The sequence below is a fragment of the Solanum stenotomum genome, chromosome 11 (genome assembly GCF_019186545.1).
Source record: "Solanum stenotomum isolate F172 chromosome 11, ASM1918654v1, whole genome shotgun sequence".
NCBI classification, from domain to species: domain Eukaryota; kingdom Viridiplantae; phylum Streptophyta; class Magnoliopsida; order Solanales; family Solanaceae; genus Solanum; species Solanum stenotomum.
In genome coordinates this window covers 32,344,795-32,365,645 of record NC_064292.1, presented here as the reverse complement: position 1 = coordinate 32,365,645, position 20,851 = coordinate 32,344,795, and the positions used below count along the sequence as shown (strand labels likewise).

General features: G+C 42.0%; 1 pseudogene; it reads left to right on the top strand.

Annotated features, from left to right (window-relative positions):
• The first annotated feature begins 2,445 nt into the window (after window positions 1-2,445).
• Window positions 2,446-12,787, top strand: LOC125845838 (uncharacterized; annotated as a pseudogene).
• The last annotated feature ends 8,064 nt before the right edge of the window (window positions 12,788-20,851 follow it).

Genomic DNA, 20,851 nt, shown 5'->3' with positions numbered 1-20,851 from the left:
TTTTTGAACAGATTTTCATGTACTTATGTTGGGTATTAGAATCTAAGTGAGTTTGAAAGAAACCATTCGATTCTAGGTGAATTAGGGTCAGAAAATGAGAATGAAAATTCGTCTGGATTTCCTGGCAGGGGGTTGGCGCGGCACGCCAACAGTGCACCATGAATTGTCTTTTGTAGTTTAGGGGCTGGCTCCCTGCGACACTTAGTGCGTCAGGGTCTCCTACCACCATCCCTTCTTCCTTCACTCTTTTCTAATTCTAACTACTCTAAACTACATCTAAGCATTGAGATATCATTCATAATTCAAATTCAAGGTAGAGTAAAGAGTCAAGTCTTGAGAGTTCTTTTGAGTCATTTAGAGAAGTCTTTTACAATCTTTTAAAACTTGTTTAAGACATGGGTACTTGAGTTTGAGGATGAGGAGAGTTAAGTTTATTTTTTTTTTAAATGACAGATGGGAACAAAGTATTCCCAATAGTAAATGTTTCTACATTTAAAATGAGAGGAAACACTGATTTCCAAAGGAGTTCATGAGCAGTTTTGAGTAATATTTCTTTTAAGAGAAATCTTTTGAGTAATAATCTCAAAGTTGAGGATGTGTAAATGTTTTTAAGCGTATGAGCTAATTTATATTTTGGGAGTAGTATTGAGCATCGATATGGGGACAAGTTTAGATAACTCAAAGTCCTCATACACCATGTAGCCAACGTAGGTAGAAAGGGTCATACTTTTAGATGATTCCTTATTGATTTTTAGTGTAACTTAGTGGATTCACTTAGTTGAGGAGTTCTGACACGGTATATGATAGTTGTGACAGCGTGGATGAGGCGTTGTATCATCACATAACTCATAGTGATGGTTGTCGATTAGAGAATATCCCAAACAGAGTTATTTTGTATCTTTACATACAAATTGAGTTGTTATTGTATTTTTAAATACATTGAGTTTTTATCTACTATTTTAAATGCTTTATATAAACTACACTTTTATTGTTATTTTATACTGCATTAAGTTCAATATCCATGAGTTGAGGTTGAGTTAAGTAGAGTAGAGTCGAGGTGAGTATGTTTCATTCTTTCCAAGTTCAAGCTTTATGTTATTTACAGTTTTCCCCTTGCATTCTCGTACATTTAATATATTGATGCCATTTGTCTTGCATCGTTACATGATGCAGATACAGGAGATCATGGTCATCAACAGGCGATTCATTGATACCAGTTGCAGTTCTAGAGTTGTTTGGTGAGCTTCATTTCTTCTGAAGGATCCCTCATTTATGTTTTATCATTTCAGTTTTGTTATTAGGATGTCGTGGGTCTTGTACCAACATCCATATCAGTTAGTAGAGGCTACATAGACAGACAATAGTAGCTCATGAGTCTTTTTTATTTTCAGTTGTTAATGTTCAAGACTTAAGTTTCCACTTTGGCTAGTGAATGTTTTACATAAAATATTCGGAGTATCTATTTTGAGATATTGAGTTAAAACTTTACTTTTAAAGTTCTTTTAGTGCTGAGTAAGTCTTCCGCTGGTAGTTGAGCCAGTCCAACGGTTCGCTTGGGGCCACTAATGGTTCTCGAGTGCCATCGCATCCAGAGTGTAGGCTCGGGGCATGAAAAACTTGGTATCTGAGTACAGAGTTCAACAGTCCTAGGGTGTCTATAAAGTTGTGCCTTTAGAGTCCTACTTATCGGTGTGAAGCGCGCCACATCTATAATTAGGAGGCTGCGACATCTAAGAATTATCTCACTTCTTTCATACTCTTTTTGTGCAATAGATTTCAACTCTATAAAGTCTCTTTATAATTCATGCTTACGCATATCTTTTAGATCATGCCTCCATGTAGGGTTGTCTGCTACTAGAAGAAATACTGATCCTCAGGATCAAGGGGGTACCCAATACACCAGAAGTGTGACCCTGTAATGACCCTCCTGGTCATTTATGTGTCTTGACTTCTATGTGTCCTTTAGAGCGTTCCTGTAGCGACCCCAAGTCATTTATAACTTGTTGGGACTGACAGTTCAGTCACCTGGTCGTTCGTTTGGTCTTGGTGCGAGTTTTTGTGTTTTGGAGCTTATAAACCTTAAGCGATCCTTTTCGATCAAAAGTTCAAGAACACGACCTCAGAATAGAATTCTGACGGTTCCATCAGCTCCGGAATGGCTAAATTAGGCTAGTAGCATAGTTGACACGAGTATCGAGGCCTTCGATGTGAGTTTGAATTATTAGGCGTTTTAGCCTTTGAAATTTGGCATAAGGTTGACTTTGGTCAACATTCTTGGAAAACTTGCTCAGATGAAAATTTTGTTAGCTCGGTTAGCTCTGGAATGTCAAGTTTGGTCTAGATTGACCCTTCTTTTAAGTCTGGAGGTTTTCGATATCTTTCCGAGCCCTTTTGTGGGTTTTGACTTAAAATGACTTTTGGAAGTAGGACCCACTTTTTATCGAAATGATCTCTGATGGAAATTTCTACTGCACCGTTGAGTCTAGAATATCGAATTTGGTATGGTTGCATATCTCGTTTGCGTACACGAGGTTCCGAACGAGTTCGGAGCACTCCGTCGGAGTTTTAGAATTTTGGAAACAAAAATTTCAGCAATCTGCTATTTATTGCAGAAAAACCAGCAATATTTTCAAACTTCAAACTCTCATAACTCTCAATCGATTTGGGCGATTCAAAAGGCAAAGTTGTGAGATTTTTCGAGAACAACGCGTTAGGGAGCTTGGATAGTGATTTGGGGTCCCCGTTTGAGGTAATTTTCGTAAAATACCTGCTGCCACACCCTTTTTGTGAACTTAATTTTGGGAATTTTTGAGACTTTATATTTTAGTCATTTTAGATCCGATTTCGGTGATTCTTGGGGCTATCTTGAGTGGTTTTTCAAGGAGAATGCATTGGAGTGGTCAGATTTTGTATTTAACTTTTTGTTGGAGGTAAAAAGTTGTGTTTTAGCTGCTGTCTTAGCTCATTTCGAGCTCAATTTTTTGGGAAATTTTAGAAGGTGAGTGGTCATTTAGGTGCGAATCTGGTGATTCAAAAGCCTAGATCGTGGGGTTTTTCATGAGGATCATCATGGTGTGATTGGTTTCAGCATATGGACCCTCTTTTATGATATTTTCTTGTAAATAGCTGCTGTTATTGTTGTTCCGTTTTAGTGTAATTTGGGTTTTGGTTCCATGTTGATAGTGTTGTTCCCGAGCCCTGAATTCCCATTTTGGGATATGAGCTGGGGGAAACTGGTTAGGACCCACTTTTGGGGTTAATTCCGAAATTTCCAACGCGGGTCCCATGAATCTCGTTTTAACTCCAAAATTGACCCGTCTCCATTTGTTGTGATGTTGGTGTCTAAACGACCGTATTAACGTTGTGACTCTATTTTTGATAGCGGGGCAGCGTTTCGAGACCGTTCGTATGATCGGCCTACAGGTAGGCTACGGTTTCCCTCTCTTAGATTAAGTTTGAGAGTGTGAATGCATGTTGATTAGTTGGGATTTGGGTTGGTAGTTATTGAATCACATATAGGTGTTTAAAATTTATGTTTTCGGCCTATTTCGAGAATTATCAGGTAACTGTGAGCTTGCTTTGTGTTATTAATGGACCCTCCTCGCTATGTGGAGTGCTTTCATGTTTAATTTACTATTTGTTGAAGCATTTGGGCCTTAGTTTAGGTTTTACTAGGGCTTGCCTTAGAAATACATAATTCGGATTCGCTAGGCCTTAGTTTTGCCCCGACGTCGCTCGGCCGACTTAGATCCCTGTAGATTGGTGTAGCAGACTTGAGTCTCATAGATTGGGCCTTAGCTAGGCAATACGTTGGCTCCGACTTTAGTTATCCTTATTTTCCCCGATGTTACGGCTTCACGAGTTATGTCGGCGACACTAATTCTACTTCGCGATTTGAATTTGATTTTCAATTTGGTTCCAGGGACTTACATTGATTGGCTAAGTATGGCCAGCGTTCCACAAACATTTATGAGTGTGGATCGATTAGGACTGTTTTAACAACTACATTAACACCTTTATAGAGTCTCCGATTTAAGGTCCGACTTTTATTGCCCAAATACTTATATAGAGCATTCGGTTAGAGTTCTGGCCTCTATTGCCCAGATACTTATATAGAGCATCCGGTTAGAGTTCCGGCTTCTATTGCCCAGATACCTATACAGAGCATCCGGTTAGAGTCCCGACCTCATATACTTGATACTTGTGATTGGTTACTTAGGTACTTCTGGTAAGCATCCTGTTCGAGGTCCGGCCTCTGTACTATCAGATTCTACTAATTGGGGTTGAGGTTCTGGTTCGTGTCCTCCATTCTTGGGTTCTCATATGCAATTCTCTTTAGTTATAGTTATTCTGTGTACTCGTCGGGCTTATGGGGGTCCGTTCGGGTTTTTATTTAACTTGCGCACGAGTGTACCTTCTGGGCTTATGGGGGCCCAGTTAGGTGTAGTTAGCTTATAGATTACTTCAGTTAGTTCTTTCTACACTCGTCTGCATTCCATTGTTAGTTAGATTTTAGTTCTTGACTTCGGTTTGTGTTAGTCCTTCTTTTCATATTGCCTTTACTTTTCAAGTTCAGTCGGCCTATGATGCCTACTAGGTACCTGTTGTTTTGGTACTCATGCTACGCTCTGCATCTGTTTCGTGATGCAGGTCCGGGCACTAGTAGCCAGCGTTGATCGAGCTTGGAGCAGACTTATCCGGAGACGGGAGTGAGCACACGGCGTTTTGTACTATTTCAGTCTCCATCTGTATATATAGACTTGTCTTTTTCCTTTCGAGACAGTCCAGTCTCTGTTGTCCACTTTTGAGACTTGTACTCATTTTGTTAGTAGCTCTGTACTAGTGACTTCCAGGTTCTGGAAGAGATCTTTATTTGTATATATGTTTTTGGTTTGCTTCTGCCTGTTTATATTGTTATTTGCCTACTCTTGTTTAGTTTTTACCCTCAGACCCATTACTTGTTATTTCAGGTTACGGGTTGGCTTACCTACTGCTGGATTATAGTAGGTGCCATATGACTTGAGAAATTGGGTTGTGACAAGTTGGTATCAGAGCCTCAGGTTCATCGGTCTCACTTATACAGAGCTAACATCTAGTAGAGTCTTGTGGATCGGTGCAAAGACGTCCGTAACTGATCTTCGGGAGGCTACAGGATGTCTTTAGGAAGATTTCCTCTTTTGTTTCGCTTTCGTGCAGCGTGTGTCTTATTGGTTTCTGGAAATCTCACTTTTTTCACTCTTTCGCAAGATGGCTCACTCGCGAGGTGGCGCGGCCAAGGGTGGCGCAATCGGGTCTACAGGTAGAGCCTCAGCTTGGGGTAGACGCCGACCCCGAGGTCGAGGCAGGGCCGCAGCACCGGCCCGAGAGAGGGAGGAGGAGCCTCAGGCAGCATATGTACCTCCACAGTCGGTGGGGCCGGGGCCAGCCCAGCCACCAGCTGCAGCTGCAGCTCCTGATCTTCATGCTCTGCTGACTCAGATACTAGTAGCTATTGGGGAGATACGACAGGCACCAGCACCAATTCTAGCAGCACCAGCTCCAGTGCCGCAGCGTCAGCCTGCCGCAGCGGCACTAAAGGTTTAGCCGCCACCAGTTCATGTGGCTATCGTGTCAGACTTAAAGGACAGGGAGATACCACTGCCCGAACAGAAGATGCTCGGGGTATTCCAGAGATTGGCACTGCCGATATTCTCAGGGGCAATTGGAAAGGATGCCTACGAGTTCCAGTTCACATGTCAGGAGCAGCTACTGTCATTAGGCCTCTTGGAGTCGAGAGGAGCCGACTTCACTGCTCATCAGTTTCGTGGGCTAGCCAGGCAATGGTGGCGCTCGTATAGAGAGTCCAGGCCAGCTGGATCGCCTCCTGTATCTTGGAGTGAGTTCTCAGAGGTTTTCTTGGCCCGGTTCATGCCACGGAGCGTCAGGGATAGGCTTCGTGATCAGTTCTCCAGATTGGAGCAGGGCCCTATGACCGTCTCAGAGTACGAGACGAGGTTCCATGAGTTATCTCGACATGCTACCATGATCCTAACCACGGAGGAGGAGAGAGTTCGTTGTTTTGTACGTGGGTTGCGGTACTGTCTGAGGGTCGACACAGAGCATTTGGTTTCGGCCGGCCGTTCATTTATTGATGTAGTCGACCAGGCGCGATCCATGGAGCATATTCATCGCGAGGCCTAAGGGGGCAGCGATAAGAGGGCACGCTACCAGGGAAACTACAACGGGTCCCAGACTAGAAGGAGAGACTCCATTGATACGCCCCGCCAGAGGCCAATCGGCCTGTTCAGGCGGCATTACCTGCTTCTGAGGGAGGCCAGCATCACCAGGGTGGTCCTAATACGGGCCAGAGTTCGAGGGGATCAGATTCCCTCCCTTCCTACCGCGGTCGGGTTACTTCAGGGCGTTCAACTTCGGGGTGTTTTGATTGCGGTGTGCTTGACCATTGGTCCAGAGAGTGCCCCCGGCGAGGGTGAGAAGCGATTGTACCAGCTCCCCTTACACCTAGACCAGTTTCAGCAGTGCCCCCTCTAGCTAGAGGTGGTGGTCAGGACCAGGGTCGTCGGGACAGTCGACAGGGTACCAGAGGCAGAGCTCGGGGAGGCAGGTTAGGTGGTAGATCAGATGCATCGGGCAAAGGTGCTCAGGGCAATTTCTACGCAGCCCCGGTGAGAGCAACAACTGAGGCATCTGACAATGTTATCACAGGTACGCTCTTATTATGCCATCAGCCTGCTACAGTATTATTTGATCCCGGGTCCACATTCTCATAAGTATCTATTTATTTTGCTCCTCGATTGGGTATGAGGTCTGAGTCTTTGGTAGAGCCAGTTCATGTTTCGATCCCGGTGGGTGAGTCCTTAGTAGTGGATCAGATATTGCGATCTTGCTTAGTGACTATCCAGGGTTGTGATACTAGATTTGACCTTATTCTGCTATATATGGTTGATTTTGATGTGATTCTGGGCATGGACTGGTTATCTCCCTACCATGCGGTCTTGGATTGCTACGCCAAGAACGTTACTTTAGCCATGCCTGGCATTTCCCCAGTGTTGTGGCAGGGTGCTTATAGTCATTCACCGACAGGGATCATCTCTTTTATGCGGGCTAGACGGTTGGTTGCTTTTGGGTGTTTAGCTTATTTGGCTTATGTGCGAGATGTGAGTAGATAGGACTCTTTAGTTGACTCAGTTCCTGTGGTTAGAGAGTTTGCAGATGTGTTCCCTACAGACCTACCTGGCCTACCTCCAGACTGTGACATTGATTTTGCCATAGATTTAGAGCCTGATACCCGTCCTATTTCTATTTCGCCTTACCGGATGGCTCCTGCAGAGCTTAGGGAGCCCAGTGTTTAGTTAGAGGATCTCTTAGGTAAGGGGTTTATCCGTCCGAGTGTGTCTCCTTGGGGTGCTCCTGTTCTGTTTGTGAAGAAAAAGGACAGGACTATGAGGATGTGTATTGACTACAGGCAGTTGAACAAAATAACGGTGAAGAATTGTTACCCCATGCCTCGTATTGATGATTTGTTTAACCAGCTTCAGGGTGCCACCGTGTTTTCTAAGATTGATTTGAGGTCCGGGTACCATCAGCTGAGGATTAGGGCAGCGAACATCCCTAAGACTGCATTTAGGACCCGTTATGGCCATTATTAGTTCTTGATGATGTCGTTTGGGTTGAATAATGCCCCTGCTACCTTCATGGACTTGATGACATGTGTATTCAGGCCATACCTTGATTTATTTGTTATTGTCTTCATTGATGACATACTGGTATATTCGCGGAGCTGGAGTGAACATAAGCAGCATTTGAGGATTGTGCTCCGGACTTTGAGAGATCAGCGGCTTTATGCCAAGTTCTCAAACTGCCAGTTTTGGTTAGACTCTGTAGCATTCTTGGGGCATTTTTATCCAAGGAGGGCATTATGGTAAATTCGGCGAAAATTGAGGCTATTCGTGATTGGGCTAGGCCTACCTCAGTTACTGAGATTCAGAGCTTTGTCGGACTAGAAGGCTACTACAGACGCTTTGTTGAGGGCTTTTCTACTATTGCAGCCCCGTTGACTTGATTGACTCATGTTGATGTTCCCTTTGTTTGGTTAGAGGAGTGTGAGGCGAGCTTTTTGAGGCTCAAGGAGTTATTGACTACCGCTCCAATATTGACTCTTCCAGTTTAGGGCGAGGGTTTCACAGTTTATTGTGACGCATCTGGCGTTGGTTTGGGTTGTGTATTGATGCAGCAGGGCCAGGTTATTTCTTATGCGTCGTGGCAGCTTAAGATCTATGAGCGCAACTACCCCACTCATGACTTGGAGTTGGCGGCAGTAGTTTTCGTGCTTAAGATTTGGAGGCACCACTTGTATGGAGTTCAATGTGAGATCTATACCGATCNTTGACTCTTCCAGTTTAGGGCGAGGGTTTCACAGTTTATTGTGACGCATCTGGCGTTGGTTTGGGTTGTGTATTGATGCAGCAGGGCCAGGTTATTTCTTATGCGTCGTGGCAGCTTAAGATCTATGAGCGCAACTACCCCACTCATGACTTGGAGTTGGCGGCAGTAGTTTTCGTGCTTAAGATTTGGAGGCACCACTTGTATGGAGTTCAATGTGAGATCTATACCGATCATATGAGTCTTCAGTACATCATGAGCTAGAGGGACCTTAATTCGAGGCTGCGTCATTGGATTGAGCTCCTGAAGGACTACGACCTCTCTATTCTCTATCATCCGGGCAAGGCGAATGTGGTAGCGGACGCCTTGAGCCGGAAGGCAGTTAGTATGGGTAGTCTAGCCTTCTTATCTGTTGAGGACCGACCCTTAGCTTTGAACATTCAGTCCTTAGCTAATAGCATGATTCAGTTGGATATCTCAGATTCTAGACTCGTCTTGGCCTTTATGGGATTTCAGTCTTCTTTGCTTGATAGGATCCGTGGTTGCCAGTTTGAGGATGATACCTTGGTGGCCCTTAGAGATCGAGTGTTAGCGGGTGATGGTGGTCAGGCTACCTTAGATCCTGATGGAGTGTTGAAATTCACCAACCGCATCTGTGTTCCGAGAGTTAGAGATTTGATACAGTTGATACTTTCTGAGGCCCATGAGTCTAGATACTTTATCCATCCGGGCACAGCGAAGATGTATCGTGATTTGAGGCAACATTACTGGTGGAGTGGCATGAGGAGAGATATTGCTGACTTTGTTTCTCGTTGCTTGTGCTGCCAGCAGGTAAAGGCCGAGCATTTGAGGCCTGGTGGCGAGTTCCAGAGATTACCCATTCCGAAGTAGAAGTGGGAGCGTATCACTATGGACTTCGTTGTGGGGTTGCCTAGGACTTCTAGAGGTGTTGACAGTATGTGGGTCATCGTGGATCGATTGACCAAGTCAGTACACTTCCTTCCTGTTCATACTACTTTCAGTGCCGAGAGGTTGGCTCGTATCTACATTAGGAAGGTGGTCCATCTTCATGGCGTGCCTGTTTCTATCATTTCAGACCAGGGTTCACAGTTCACTTCCAGCTTTTGGAGGGCTTTTCAGGAGGAGTTGGGCACCTGTGTCCACCTTAGCACAACTTTTCACCCACAGACGGATGGCCAGTCGAAGCGTACTATTCAGGTCCTTGAGGATATGTTGCAGACCTGTGTTATGGATTTTGGAGGTCAGTGGGACCAATTCTTGCCTTTGGCGGAGTTTGCGTACAACAATAGCTACCACTCGAGGCCCCATTCGAGGCCTTATATGGTGGGCGTTGTCGCTCTCCAGTTGGTTGGTTTGAATCTACGGAGCCTAGGCCGCATGGTACAGATTTGCTTCAGGAGGCCCTAGATCAGGTGAGGGTGCTTCAGGATAGGCTCAGGACGACTCAAAGTAGGCACCAGAGTTATGCGGATCAGAGGCGTCGACCTTTGAGATTCTCTGTTGGTGACCGGGTATTCCTCCGTGTGTCGTCCATGAAGGGTGTGATGAGGTTTGGGAGGCATGGCAAGCTTAGCCCCAGGTACATTGGGCCTTTTGAGATACTCCAGACATTGGGGAGGTTGCTTATGAGTTGGCCCTACCTCCAGCATTTTCAGCCATCCACCCAGTGTTTCATGTTTCGATGTTGCGGCGGTATGTTCCTGATGAGTCCCATGTGCTCCAGTATGATGCAGTCGAGTTGGATGATCATTTGACATTTGTAGAGGAGCCAGTTGCCATTCTAGCCAGAAATGTGACGAAATTATGCTCGAGAGCCATTCCTATTGTTAAGGTCCATTGGAGGCATCGTCCAGTCGAAGAGGCTACCTGGGAGACTGAGCAGGAGATGCGAGTGAAGTTTCCCGGCTTGTTTGAGCCTTCAGGTACTTTTTGATCCTTTCTTTTGCGGACGAAAGTCCTTTTTAATAGGGGATATAGTAATGACCCTCCAGGTCATTTCTGTGTCTTTCCTTCTATGTGTCCTTTAGAGCGTTCCTGTAGCGACCCCAAGTCATTTATGACTTGCTGGGATTGACAGTTCAGTCACCTGGTCGTTCGTTTGGTCTTGGTGCGAGTTTTTGTGTTTTGGAGCTTATAAACCTTGAACGATCCTTTTCGATCAAAATTTCAAGAAGACGACCTCAGAATAGAATTCTGATGGTTCCATCAGCTCTGAAATGGCCAAATTAGGCTAGTAGCATGGTTAGCACGAGTATCGAGGCCTTCGATGTGAGTTTGGATCATTAGACGTTTTAGCCTTTGAAATTTGGCATAAGGTTGACTTTGGTCAACATTCATGGAAAACGCGCTTAGATGAAAATTCCATCAGCGTGGTTAGCTCCAGAATGTCAAGTTTGGTCTAGATTGACCCTTCTTTTGTGTCTGGAGGTTTTCGATATCTTTCCGAGCCCTTTTGTGGGTTTTGACTTAAAATGACTTTTGGAAGTTGGACCCACTTTTTATCGAAATGACCTCTGATGGAAATTTCGACTACGCCGTTGAGTCTGGAATATCAAATTTGGTATGGTTGCATATCTCGTTTGCGTACACGGGGTTCCGAACGAGTTCGGAGCACTCCGTCGGAGTTTTAGAATTTTGGAAAATTTTTTTGCAGCAATTTGCTATTTATTCCAGAAAAACCAGCAACATTTCCAAACTTCAAACTCTCATAACTCTCTCATCTCTCAACCGATTTGGGCGATTCAAAAGGCAAAGTTGTGAGATTTTTTGAGGACAACGCGTTGGTGAGCTTGGATAGTGATTTGGGGTCTCCATTTGAGGTAATGTTCGTAAAATACCTGCTGTCATACCCTTTTTGTGAACTTGATTTTGGGAATTTTTGAGACTTGATATTTCAGTTATTTTAGATCTGATTTCGGTGATTCTTAGGGCTATCTTGAATGGCTTTTCAAGGAGAACGTGTTGGCGTGGTTAGATTTTGTAATTAAATTTTTGTTGGAGGTAAAAAGTTGTGTTTTAGCTGCTGTCTTGGCTCATTTCGAGCTCAATTTTTTGGGAAAATTTAGAACGTGATTTCGTGGTCATGTTAGGTGCGAATCTGGTGATTCAAAAGCCTAGATTGTGGTGTTTTTCGTGAGGATCATCATGGTGTGATTGGTTTCAGCATTTGGACCCTCGTTTCTGATATTTTCTTGTAAATAACTGTTGCTGTTGTTGTTCCGTTTTAGTGTAATTTGGGTTTTGGTTGCATGTTGATAGTGTTTTGTTCCCGAGCCCTGAATTGTGTCCCATTTTGGGATATGAGCTGGGGGAAACTGGTTAGGACCCACTTTAGGGGTTATTTCCAAAATTTCTAGTGCGTGTCCCACGATTCCCGTTTTGACTCTGAAATTGACCCATCTCCGTTTGTTGTGATTTTGGTGTCTAAACGACTGTATTAACGCTGTGACTCTATTTTTGATAGCGGGGCAGCGTTTCGAGACAGTTCGGAAAGTAAAAGCTCTGAAGAAGTGATTTTGGAGCGCGTGTGATCGGCCTACAGGTAGGTTACGGTTTCCCTCTCTTAGATTGAGCTTGAGAGTGTGAATGCATGTTGATTAGTTGGGATTTGGGTTGGTAGTTATTGAATCACGTATAGGTGTTCAAAAATTATATTTTCGGCCTATTTCGAGAATTATCGGGTAACTGTGAGTATGCTTTGTGTTATTAATGGACCCTCCTCACTATGTGGAGTGATTTCATGCTTAATTTACTATTTGTTGAAGCATTTGGGCCTTAGTTTAGGTTTTACTAGGGCTTGCCTTAGAAATACATAATTCGGATCCGATAGGCCTTAGGTTTTACTAGTCTCGGCCTCATATACTTGATACTTGTGATTGGTTACTTACGTACTTCTGGTGAGCATCCGGTTCGAGGTCCGGCCTCCGTACTGTCGAATTCTACTAATTGGGGTTGAGGTTCTGGTTCGTGTTCTCCATTCTTGGGTTCTCATATGCAATTCTCTTTAGTTATAGTTATTCTGTGTACTTGTCAGGCTTATGGGGGTCCGTTTGGGTTTTTATTTAACTTGCGCACGAGTGTACCTTTTGGGCTTATGGGGGCCCAGTTAGGTGTAGTTAGCTTATAGATTACTTTAGTTAGTTGTTTCTACACTCGTCTGTATTCCATTGTTAGTTAGATTTTAGTTCTTTACTTCGGTTTGTGTTAGTCCTTCTTTTCATATTGCCTTTACTTTTCAAGTTTAGTCGGCCTGTGATGCCTACTGGGTACCTGTTGTTTTGGTACTCATGCTATGCTCTGCTTCTGTTTCATGATGCAGGTCCGGGCACTACTAGCCAACGTTGATCGAGCTTGGAGCAGACTACTAATCCGGAGACGGGAGTGACGACACAGCATTTTGTACTATTTCAGTCTCTATTTATATATATAGACTTGTCTTTTTCCTTTCGAGACAGTCCAGTCTCTGTTGTCTACTTTTGGGACTTATACTCATTTTGTTAGTAGTTCTGTACTAGTGACTTCCAGGTTCTGGGAGGGATCTTTATTTGTATATATGTTTTTGCTTTGCTTCCGCCTGTTTATATTGTTATTTGCCTACTCTTGTTTAGTTTCTACCCTCAGACCCATTACTTGTTATTTCGGGTTACGGGTTGGCTTACCTACTGGTGGGTTATAGTAGGTGCCATCATGACTTGTGAACTCGGGTCGTGACAGACCCCAATGAGAGGTTGCTAATGTTGAGTTCCAAGATGTTATCCAGATGTTGAGTGAAGTTGTGACCAACCAAGCTGGAAAACAAAGAGGAAATCAACAGGATGTGGCTGATACGTCCAGAATTCGTGAGTTCTGAGGATCCGGAAAACTTTGTGGAAGAGTTGTAGAAGGTTTTTGAGGTTATGCATGTTGTTGATGTTGAGCGAGTGAAACTAACTGCATACCAACTGAATGGTCTTGCTAGAGTATGGTACGGCCAATGGAAGAAGAGTAGAGTTGAGGGTGCACCAATTGTGAGTTGGGCTGTGTTCGAAGAGGCCTTCATGGGGCATTTATTTTCCCATGAACTGAGAGGCAAAGGTAATAGAATTTCCTCACTCTTAAGCAGGAATCCATGAGTGTGCATGAGTATAGCCTCAAGTTCACTCAACTATCCCGCTATGCTCCAGATGGTTGTTGATATGAGGAGCAGGATGAGCTTGTTTGTGTTTGGGTTGTCTCATTTGTCAAGCAAAGGGGGTAAGGCTGTGATGTGGATAGAGGACATGGACATCGAAAGGCTAATGATCCATGTGCAACAGATTGAGGAAGATAAACTGAGGGATAGAGAAGAGTTCTGAAACAAGAGGGCTAAGAACACATGAAATGAGTATGGGAAGCAAAAGAGTAATGCAAATCGGTTATCTTTTCAATGAAAGACAAATAAACCTGATTGATTGTTTGCAAGTGCACCTGTACCAACGAACAAAGGTGAGTTCAAGAATCAGAATTCTTAGAACTTCAGAGCTAGACCTGCACAATCTCAAGGTAGTGTGGCACAAGGAGGTAATGGGACTCCTGCATGTGCTAAGTACGGTAGGAACCACCTAGGAGCGTGTCGTGATGGCTCTGCTGGTTGCTTCAAGTGTGGTCAGAATGGTCACTTTATGAGAGAGTGCCTAAAGAATAGGCAAGGTAATAGCAATGGGGGCAATATATCACAATCTTCTTCAGTGGCTCCACCAGATAGAGCTGCACCTTGAGGATCTACTTTAGAAAGATGCAGATGAGCAAACCGTGTGTATGTGATCACCAGTCGTCAAAAAGAAGAGAATTAATCATATATTGTCACTGGTGTGATCAAAGTCTTTACTTTTGATGTTTATGCTTTACTTGATCCTGGTGCGAGTTTATCTTTTGTGACTCCATATATAGCTATGACGTTCAATATTATTCCCGAACAACTTCTTGAGCCCTTCAGTGTTTCCACACCATTTGGTGAGTCTATTCTAGCTGAGAGAGTTTATCGTGATTGTACCATTTTCGTCAATCACAAGGACACCATGGGCGCTCCGGTCTTATTTGTGAGGAAGAAAGACGGTTCTCTTAAAATGTGTATAGATTACTGCCAATTGAACAAGGTTACTTTAAATAATAAGTATCTCCTTTCGAGGATTGATGATCTTTTTGATCAAATTCAGGGTGCCACTTGTTTTTCTAAGATAGATCATAGATCTGGCTATCATCAGTTGAGAGTAAGAGAAAGTGACATCCCTAAGACAATTTTCAGGACCCGCTATGGTCATTATGTCTTTCTACTCATGTCTTTTGGTTTGACTAATGCTCCTGCAATGTTTATGGACCTTATGAGTAGAGTGTTTAAGCCTTATATTAATATCTTTGCTATCTTTTTTATTGATGACATTTTGATTTATTCGAGGAATGAGGAGGATCATGCTAATCAGCTCAAAGTAGTTCTCCAAACTCTAAAGGATAAGGAGTTGTATGCCAAATTTTCCAAGTGTGTGTTTTGGCTTGAGTCCGTGGCATTCTTAGGCCACATTATTTCTGGTGATGGAATTCGAGTTGACCCTCAAAAAATTAAGGCAGTGCAGAACTGGCCTAGACCCACATCTCCAGCTGATGTAAGAGTTTCTTGGGAATGGCTGGTTATTATAAGAGGTTTCTCGAGGGGTTCTTGTCTATTTTATCCCCTTTGAATAAGTTGACTCAGAAGACAACAAAGTTTCAATGGTCTGAATCTTATGAGAAAAGCTTTCAAGAATTAAAAATGTGGTTGACTACTGCCCCAGTGTTGACCTTACCCGAATGTACACAAGGATTTGTTGTATATTGTGATGCGTCCAGAGTTGGACTGGGTTGTGTTTTGATGCAAAATGGAAAGGTTATAGTTATGCCTCCAGATAACTTAAAATTCATGAGAAGAATTACCCGACCTATGATCTTGTGTTGGCTAATGTAGTGTTTGCTTTGAAAATATGGCGTCACTATCTTTATGGTGTTCATGTAGATGTGTTCATTGATCAAAGGAGTCTCCAGTATGTATCCATTCAGAAATATCTTAATCTTAGGCAGAGGAGGTGGTAGGAGTTACTCAAGGATTATGACATGAATATTTTATATCACCCAAGTAAGGCTAATGTTGTTGCTAATGCATTGAGCATGTTGTCTATGGGTAGTACGACCCATGTTGAGGAAGGCAAGAAAGAGTTAGCTAGAGATGTGCAGATACTTGCACGATTGGGAGTCCGATTAATGGATTCCAATGAAGGAAGAGTGGTGGTGATGAATGGGGTTGAATCATCACTAGTGTCCGAAGTGAAAGAGAAACAAGATCAAGACCCTGTTTTGCTTGAATTGAAGGCAAATGTTCATAAGCAGAAAGTGATGGATTTTAAACAAGGGGCAGATGTTGTGTTGAGGTATCAAGGTAGATTGTGTGCACCTAAGGTGGATGAACTTTAAGAGACGATCATGGAGGAAACTCATATCTCCAGATACTCTATCCATCCTGGTTCCACAAAGATGTATCGTGACTTGAGAGAAGTCTATTGGTGGAGTAGTATGTAGAGAAGTATTGCAGAGTTCGTCGCTAAGTGCCCAAATTGCCAGCAAGTCAATCTAGAAAACCAGTGCCTCGGTTATATGGCTTAGAACATAGATCTTTCGGAATGTAAGTGGGAGATGATCAATACAGATTTCATTACTGGGTTACCGCGGTCTCATTAGTAGCATGATTCTATTTGGGTGATTGTAGATCAAATGACTAAATCAACCCATTTCTTACTTGTAAAGATTACCTATTTGGCAGAAGATTATGCCAAGTTATATATTCAAGAGATTGTCATACTTCATGGAGTTCCGGAGTCCATCATTTCTGTTAGAGGTGTGCAACTCACCGCATAATTCTTGAAGTCTTTCCAGAAAGGTTTGGGTTCCAAGGTAAATTTGAGTACTGCTTTTCATTCTCAGACTGATAGTCAAACAGAGCGTATAATTCATAATTTAGAGGATATGTTGAGGGAACGTGTGATCAATTTTTAAGGGCAATTGGGATAATCACTTACCTCTCATTGAGTTTCTTTACAAGAATAATTATGACTCTAACATCCAAATGGCTCCCCATGTTCTCTTTATGGGAGAAGATGTAGATCTCCTATTTGATTGTTTGAGGTTGGTGAGGCTGAGTTGATAGGACTAGACTTGGTTCATCAAGCTATGGAGAAGATGAAGACAATTCAAGAAAGGTTGAAAACAGCGCAGAGTTGTCAAAAATCCTATACAAATGTTAGGAGAAAAGAGTTGGAGTTTGAGGTAGCTAGTTGTGTTTACTTAAAGGTTTCACCCATGAAGGGTGTTATAAGGTTTGGCAAGAAGGGGAAACTTAGTCAACAATAAATTGGCCCTTACAGGATATCCAAGAGGATTGGCAATGTAGCCGATGAGTTGGCACTACTGCCAGAGTTAGCAACTGTCCATTCAATATATCACATTTCAATGTTGAAGAAGTGTATGTGTGATCCTTCACTTATTGTACCGACTGAAAATATTGGTATTAAGGATAGCCTATCTTATGAGGAGGTACCCGTTCAGATTCAAGGTCGTTTAGTTCGCCAGTTGAGGACTAAGGAGGTAGCATCAGTCAAGGTCTTATGGAGGAATCAGTTTGTTGAGAAAGCTACTTGGGAGGCTGAGGAGGATACGAAGAAGAGATACCCAGTAGCCCATAAGATATCAAATGAAAGGTCTTTTAATTCTTTTTCCAACGCCACCGAGTTTGCTAAGTTTTGAGTTTGTATGAGTGAGATATGACCATTTGAAATTAGCCTATCCAGTTAAGGAAATTTTACCCGAATTAGTGAGGGGAATTTTGGTCTTCTCCTTACTCCATCAACTTAAAATGTTTTTAGTACTATTTTCGGGACATATTCGATTTGGGTCAGTTTCACAAAATCCTAAAATACGCTTAGGGTTCTAGAAGAGAGTTCAAGAAGAGAAAATAAGAGAAAAGGAAGAACGATCGAGGTTTCTTGCGAATCAAGTGTTTTTTTTGCCAAATCGAGGTATGTAAGTTCTCATAGTGTTTGATTCATCTACCCACACGCCAATCACGATTTACATATTCGAATTTCATCCCTAAGAATTGGAATGTTGAGTTCTTGATAAGTATTCTTGAAGTGTTGCTTTTGTTCTTGAATTACGATGGGTTTGATGAGTTTTTGAGATAAACGTGTGAGTTTGAGGGTTGATTTTTAGTAGATTTTTGTATACTTATGTTGGGTATTTAAATCTAAGTGAGTTTGGAAGAAACCATTCTATTTTAGGTGAATAAGAGTCAGAAAATGAGAAACAAAATTCGTCGGGATTTCTGGGCAGGGGGCTGGCGCACGCGCCAGCAGTGCGCCAGGAAATGTCTTCTGTAGTTTAGGAGCTGGTGCCCCGCACCACTCAGTGCGCCAGGGTTGCCTTTACCCACCCCTTCTTTCGTTGTTTGACCTATCTAAGTTCTTTTAAAGGATACCTTCACTCCTTTCTAATTCTAACTACTTTAAACTACATCTAACAACAAGAGATCATTCATAACATGAATCATAGCCTTGAATTCATAATTCAAATTCAAGGTAGAGTTAAGAGTCAAGTCTTTAGAGTTCATTCAAGTCATTTTGAAGAGTCTTTTACAATCTTTTATAACTTGTTTTAAGACTTGGGTACTTGAGTTTGAGGATGAAGAGAGTTAAGTTCATTTTTTTGAAAATGATTTATGCGAACTAAGTATTCCAAAGAGTAAATATTTGTACATTTAAAATGAGAGGAAACACTATTTTCCAAAGGAGTTCATGAGGAGTTTTGATACTACCTCTTTTAGGAGAAATATTTTAAGTAATAATCTCGTAGTTAGGGATGGGGAAATATTTTTAAACATATGAGCTAGGTTATATTTTGGGAGTAGTATTGAACACCGATATGGGGACGTTAGAAAACTCAAAGTCCTCATAAACTATGTTGCCAACGGGGGTAGAAAGGGTCATACTTTTTAGATGATTCCTTATTGCTTTTTATTATAGGTTAGAAGATCCACTTAGTTGATAAGGTATATGACCGTTCTGGCAATGTGGACGAGCCATTGTATCAACACATAACTCATAAAAATGGTTTTGGGTTAGAGAATCTCCCAAACAGAGTTATTTTGTATTTTTACATACAAATTGAGTTATTATTGTATAATTAAATACATTGAGTTGTTATCTACTGTTTTAAATGCTTTATATAAACTGCACTTTTATTGTTGTTTTATACTACATTGAGTTGAGTAAGTTGAGTAGAGTCGAGGTGAGTATGTTTCATTCTTTTCCAAGTTCAAGCTTTATGTTATGTTTAGTTTACATATTGCATGCTCGTACATTCAATGTACTGATGCTATTTGGCGTGCATTATTTCATGATGCAAATACAGGAGATCAGGATCATCAACAGGCAATTCGTTGATACCAGTTGTAGTTCCAGAGTTGTTTGGTGAGCCTCCTTGCTTCCAGAGGATCCCTCATTTATGTTTTAGCATTTCAGTTTGATAATAGGATGTCGTAGGTCTTGTCCCCAAGTCCATCTCAGTTAGTACAGGCTTCGTAGATAGACAGTAGTAGTTCATGAGTCTTCTTCATTTTTAGTTGTCAATGTTCAAGACTTGAGTTGTCAGTTTGGCCAGTAGATGTTTTACATAAAACATTTGGAGTATCTGTTTTGAGACATTGAGTTAAAACTTTACTTTTAAATTTCTTTTAGTGTTGAGTAAGTCTTCCGCTGAGAGTTGAGCAAGGCCAAGGGTTCGGTTAGGATTAGCAATGGTTCTCGAGTGCCAGTCGCGTCCAGGGTGTAGGCTCGGGGAGTGACAATAATACATTGTAATGACATATTCCCGTCGTTATAGAAAAGCCTTAAGGGGAAAATTTTGGGTCAGAAAACTTTTTGGTAGTAACTTGAAATTTTCTAGCCTAGTCTAGATTTAGTCAAAATCTGAGTCATGTGAGGTCTAGGGAAATCTGATAATGAATAAGAGAATCAATAATGAATTTGGTTACACTAGTAGATAGCTAAGACGTTAAGAAACCCATATGACTTTACGAAATCAAATTCGGGTGAGTAGAACTCCCAAAACTGATCTTAGCGTGAACAAGTAGTTTCTGAGTGTCATGGGTTGAGGGTGTGTTGTGAAATATGGGTTTAAAACTCAAATTCCGATGTTCTGTCTATGCCACGGCGGGCCACTAGCGACTTAAGTTGGAAGTAAACCCCAAAAACGTTATTATTCTGCAATTTTCGTTCTTGAGAGCTAAGGAGCGAACCAAGGAAAGTTCTTGACAGTTTTCTACCTCTTCTAGCACTAAAGGTAAGTTTTTTACTCCCCTTATCCATTTTTTGATCCGTAGAACTTAGATTCTTGGTTAATTACTATTAGGGGAGGGTTTTTGAACTTAATTGGATGGTGGGAAATGCCCGTAGCTGCATTTTAGGGTCATGGGTTTGGTCTTGGGTTATTAGGTTTATATAATCCGGGTAAATTAGACCTTAATTATTGATTATTGCATTGTATTAATTGTTTGTAGACCTAGAACAAGTGGAAAGAATCCTAAAAGGAAAGATTCAAGTTTCCTAGGAGGATTCAACCTTGGTTTCGACGTAAGTGATGGTTTCATTTCTTGTTTGTGTGATGTATGTTAGGTATTGCTTCATTGTAATGCATGTATGTATGCGAATGTTACACTATTGAACACACCTAATGAAAATGAGTATGAAGAATGATTATATGTGATGAATCAATAATTGATTATATGATTTTGAGAATGTACATTGTGATTTTAATTGTGGCTATCGGGTGTTACGTTCCAACACATTAACTGGAATCGGATGTCACGTACCGACATACATATTAGAACGGGTGTCACGTTCCGATACATTAACTTGGATCGGGTGTCACGATCCGGCACACTAACAATTTGGCAATGGTTCAATGAGAGGACCATTGACTTGTCATTTATGCGTGTTATTGAAAATATGAGAGGGTGCATTACTCCTTAAATGATAATTGATATTGTATATGTTCGATATATGCGTGTTTACTATATTGTGACTACTTTTATATTTTTCACTTACTGGAATAGCCGCATGATCCTACCAGTACACTGTGGTTGTGTACTGATACTACATTTGCTCTTTCTTTTGTTGAGAACAGGGCATCTTTAGGTGGCTACTGACAGAGTTTGTTTAGAAGATCAGTGATCAAATTAAATTCAATGGTGAGCCTGTTCTTCCAGGCTGCCATGAGTTCTCATTTTTGCTTAGTCCACTTTATTAGGACGTAGATTAGTACTTTAGATATTCAGTTGTTTTAGCTTTCGGGGTTGTACCCTTTTTTCTTTAGACTTATGGTTTTGTTAGAGTTTTTGTACACTGACTTTCAA